The 5,525-nt window shown below is 36.6% G+C and overlaps 1 pseudogene; it reads right to left on the reverse strand.

Annotated features, from left to right (window-relative positions):
• Positions 1-2,042: 2,042 nt before the first annotated feature.
• LOC114232427 (small nuclear ribonucleoprotein F-like) lies at positions 2,043-4,730 on the reverse strand (annotated as a pseudogene).
• Positions 4,731-5,525: the final 795 nt, after the last annotated feature.

Here is a 5,525-nt window from a genome sequence, read left to right on the forward strand (position 1 = left end):
TACATATTCATTCAAATTGGTGTTTTGGGGTTCTTAGGATATATTGCAGAAGTGGGATCACTGGGTCATAAGGTAGTTCCATTTTAATATTTTGAGAAAGCTCCATACTGTTCTCTATAGTGGCTGCACCAGTCTGCAGTCCCACCAATAGTGCACTAGGGTTCCCTTTTCTCCACATCCTTGCTAGCATGTGTTGTTTGTTGATTTGTCTGGCAAGTGTGAGGTGATATCTCATTGTGATTTTAATTTGCATTTCTCTGATGATGTGACGCTGAGCATTTTTTAATTGTCTATTGGCCATCTGTATGTTCTCTTTGGAGAAGTGTCTATTTAGGTCATTTGTCCATTTTTTAAATTGAATTATTTGTCTTCCTGGTGTTGAGTTGTATAACTTTTTTATATATTTTAGAAATTAACCCCTTATCAGATATCATTGGAAAATATGTTTTCCCATACAGTGGGTTCACTTTTCATTTTGTTGATGGTTTCCTTTGCTGTGCAGAAGCTTTTGATTTGGATGTAGTACCATTTGCTTATTTTCCCCCTGCCCTAGGAGAGATATCAGCAAAGATACATGTACCTGTCCAATTTTCCCAACATCACTTATTGAAGAGACTGTCTTTACTCTGATGTATGCTCTTCCCTCCTTTGTCAAAAATTAATTGACCAAAAAGGCATGGGTTGATTTCTGGCTTCTCACATTCTATTCCATTGATCTACATGCCTGTTTTTATGCCAGTACCAGGCTGTTTTGATTACAATGGCCTTGTAGTATAATTTGATATTGGGTATTGTGATCCCTCCAACTTTATTCTTCTTTTTCAAGATTGCTGAGGTTATTCAGGGTCTTTTTTTTTGGTTCCATATACATTTTTGGAATATTTGCTCTACATCTGTGAAATATGTCATTGGTATTAGGAATTGCATTAAATCTATAGATTGCTTTGGGTAGTATGGACATTTTAATGATGTTAATTATTCTAATCCATGAACATGGTATATGCTTCCTCAATTTCTTTCTTCAATGTCCTATAGTTTTCTGAGTATAGGTCTTTTACCTCCTTGGGTAAGTTTATTCCTAGGTACCTTATTTTTTCTTGTTGTTGCAATAGTAAATGGGATTGTTTTCTTAGTTTCTCTTTCTGATACACTGCCACTGATTTCTAGATATTAATTTTGTATCCTGCTACATTGTTGTTCATAGTATTTTGTATTTCTGGGATGTCAGTTGTTACTTCTCCTCTTTTATTTCTGATTTTACGTATTTACTTGGGTCCTCTCCCTATGTTGCTTGATGAATCTGGTTAAAGGTTCTTTATCTTTTCAAAGAACCAGCTCTTGGTTTCCTTGATCTTTTGTATTGTTTTTGTAGTCTATGTGATTTATTTCTGATCTTTATTATTTTCTTCCTTCATCTGGGCTTTATTTTTTTCTTCTTTTTCTATTCTTTTAATTGCAGGGTAATATTGTTTACTTGAGATTTTTCTTGCTTCTTGAAGTAGACCTGTAATACTATGAACTTCCCTCTCAGAACTGCTTTTGCTGTGTGTTCCTTTTCATTTGTTTCCAGGTAATTTTTTATTACTTCCTTGATCTCATTGTTAACCTGTTCATTATTTAATAACATGATATTTAGCTTCCATGTGTTTGAATGTTTTCTTTAAAAATGTTTTTTTTAATTTCAGAGAGAGGAAGGGAGAGACAAAGAGAGATAGAAACACAATGAGAGAGAATCATGGATCGGCTGCCTCCTGCATACCCTCCACTGGGGATCAAGCCCACAACCTGGGCATATGCCCTGACCGAGAATTTAACAGTGACCTCTTGATTCATAGGTCGACACTCAACCACTGAGCAACACCAGCCAGACCTTATAAAGTGAATATTTTTGAGATTTTTTGTTGTAGTTGATTTCTAGTTTCATGCCATTGTAATCCGAGAAGATGCTTGATGTGATTTCAATCTTCTTTTTTTTTTCAAGTTGATAAAACAAATTTTTATTGTCTAAAAATATATATTAAAAAAATTCCCCACAAAAGATACTATTCTCTCATTTTTTCATCTTCTTCCTCTTCTTCAACATCCCTGATATAAAGAGCATTACTATACCTTATTAAACCTTCACCCAGGTGTCCAGACAAGGCTCCATCTATGTGTTCTTCTGTGTTTGCAAATTGCATATTCATATAGCTATCTACAGATGCCAGGTAGCCTTTGTCTTCCATCCTCCCACTTAAGTTTCATCATTACTGGCTTTCCTGTTAATCCATTGAGGTAAGGTTTGGGATTGAGGAGCAAACACGTCACGATGACAAGAAAAATGCTGTAGGTTACTCGCCACCTACCCAGCTCTCGTCTGCCCCTTGTGCCTGAAGCGCCTACCACACAGCCCAGACCGAGGTGCTTTAAAAGAGTGATTTTAATATTTTTGAATTTATAGAGACTTGTTTTGTGTCCTAACATGTGGTCTTTGAGAATATTTCATGTGCACTTGAGAAGAATGTATAGTCTGCTGCTTTGGGACAAAATGTACTGTAAATATCAATTAAATCGATCTGATCTTGTGTGTTGTTTAAAGTAGCTGTTTTCTTGTTGATTTTTTGTCTGGAAGCATTTAATCATTGATGACAGTGTGGTGTTAAAAACCCCTCGATGACGATATTTCTATGAATGTCTCTCTTGAAGTCCAGCAAGATCTTCTTTATACATTTAGGTGCTCCTATGTTTAGTGCATATATGTTTACCTCTTGTTGGTTTGATCCCGTTAGTATTATGTAGTGACCTCATTTATCTCTTGTCTTGAAGTCTATTCTGTCCGATATAAGTATTGCTACCCCAGCTTGCTCTTTTTGTTTTGTTTTGTTTCCATTTGCACAGCATATTTTTTTTCCCATTCTCTCACTTTCACCAGTGTGTACCTTTTGTTCTGAGTTGGGTCTCTTGTAGATAGCATATATATGGATTATGGTTTTTTTTATTTTATTTATTCAGCTCTGCTATGCCTTTTGATAGTAGCATTTAATCCATTTACACTTAAGGTTATTATTGATAGGTACTTATGTATTGCAATTTGTTTTTATACCTATGTTCCTCTCTTTCTATTTCTTCTTCTTAAAACAGTCCCTTTAAAACCATGCACTCTGTGACATTCCCAGGATGACTCAGCATGGGAAACTTTAAGTCAGTGTAAGCATGCAGGGCTTTTTGTGAGAGGCAAAAGCCCTTCCTGCTTCTGAGCTTCATGGGAGGAAACAATGACTATGGCAGATATTTGCTCTCTGAACTGGTGAGAACAAAAATGTTCTGATAGTAAAACTACAGGGGGGCTTTAGTGAAGAGAATCTTATTACAGGGAGCTATTTTGTTTGAGTAAAATTCTAGAAGATCTTTAATGATATGAGTTGTCACTATAGATTATGAAAGACTGTACACAGACATCTAAGAGTACCTGACATGATTGGAATATAAAACTATTCAGCAATGTAATGGAATATCAAGAGATTTGGAGCTAGACAGCCAGGGTTTGAATCCCAGGCCTACACTTACTAATTGTCATTGAAGTATAACAAAAAGCTGCATAAATAATAGTGATTTTTCACAAAACAAACATATCCATGTAACTAGCACTCACTGAAATTGGGAATCAGAGTATTACACACATCTAAAAAAGGCCCTGGCACTCACTTCCTATTACTGCCCCCGAGGTTAAACACTTTCCTGATTCCTAACACCACAGATTCATTTTGACTGATTTGCCAGAACTTTATATGAATAGGATCAGTCAATATAGATTCTCTTCTGCTTGGTTTGTTTTGCTCAACATTATGTTTATATGATTCAAGTTCCTACATCTAGCTGTAACTTATTGATCTTTACTGTCTAATTATATTCTACTAGAGGCCTGGTGCACGACATTCGTGTACTGGGGTGGGGGGTATCTCTCAGCCCGGCCTGCGACCTCTTACAGTCCAGGACCTCTTGGGGGATGTCTGCCTGCCAGCTTAGGGGAGTGGGCCTAAGCTGGCAGTCGGACATCCCCAGAGGGGTCCTTAGTGCTGCCGCAGAGGTGGGAGAGGCTCCTGCCACTGCTACTGTGCTCACCAGCCATGAGCCCGGCTTCTGGCTGAGCAGCGCTCCCCACGTGGGAGCACACTGACCACCAAGGGGCAGCTCTTGCATTGAGTGTCTGCCCCCTGGTAGTCAGTGCACATCATAGTGACAGGTCATTCCACCATTTGGTCAATTTGCATATTAGCCTTTTACTATATAGGATTGTATACATTGCTACAATTTGTACACTCTACACTTGGTGGACATCTGGGGTGTTTCTAGGTTTTGATTTTTCTCAAGAGTATTGCTAGGAACATTCTTACATTTTTTGAGTGTGTGTGAATATCTGAATGCAAATGTATTAGTCTGCTAGAGCTTCCATAACAAAATAGCACAGAGTGGGTAGCCTAAACAACAGAAATTTATCTTCTCACAATTTTGGAGGTTGAAGTCCAAGATCAAGGTGTCAGCAGGTTTGGTTTCTCTAGAGGCCTCCCTCCTGGGCTTGCTAGGAACTGCCTCCTTGCTATGACCTCAAGTGACCTTTCCTCTGTATGTACACTTCTGGGGTCTTTTTCTCTTCTTTTAAGGACTCCAGTCTAATTATATTAGGCCCCATCCTTATGGTGACATTTAACATAAATTATTGCCTTAAAGGCACTATCTCCAAATACAGTCATTTTCGTGGTTGGGACTTCAGCATATGAATTTAGGGTAGAGGGGACACAAGTTAGTCCATAATAGCATTTAAGTGTATTACATATTTAGAAGTAAATGCTAGGTTATTGGATATGAGTAAATTAAGGTTTAGTAGATACTATTGTTTTTCAAGTTGGTTGAACTGATTTGCATTCCCAACGGCAGTATACAAAGGTTCCAATGCTTCATGATCTCAGTAAATACCATATTGCCTTATTCATTTCAGTTATTTTGATGGGTATGTAAATGGTATACTGGGAAGTTTAATTAGCCTTTCTGTGATGATTATTGAAGTTGGATTTCTTTCATATGTTAATAACTTGGATGTTCTTATTTGTGAAATGTCTGTTTAAGAGACTTGACCATTTTCTAATTTCATTATCTGCCATTTCCTTATTGATTTATAGTTCTTATATATCCTGGAAATCAGTTTTTTGCTAAATATATGTCTAACAAATATCTTCTCTATTCTACGTATTGCTTTTCTGTCATTAATCATGTTTTGACAAGCATAACTTCTTAATTTTGATAGAAAAGCTTAAATTATATTTCTGTTATGACTAGTGGGTTTCAGATATTATTTTAGTAATCTTTGCCTAGCCAAAGGTCATGAAAATTTTTGATATTGTCTTTTAACTATTTTATTATTTTACTTTAACATTTAGATCTTCTTAATATCCAGAACTAATTTTTGTGTACTTTATGAGGTTGGAGATGGTATCATAATTAACCTTTTTCCATATAGATATTCAACTGACCCAAAGAGACTATCTTTC

This window comes from Eptesicus fuscus, chromosome 8 (assembly GCF_027574615.1).
Source record: "Eptesicus fuscus isolate TK198812 chromosome 8, DD_ASM_mEF_20220401, whole genome shotgun sequence".
Taxonomy (NCBI): Eukaryota; Metazoa; Chordata; class Mammalia; order Chiroptera; family Vespertilionidae; genus Eptesicus; species Eptesicus fuscus.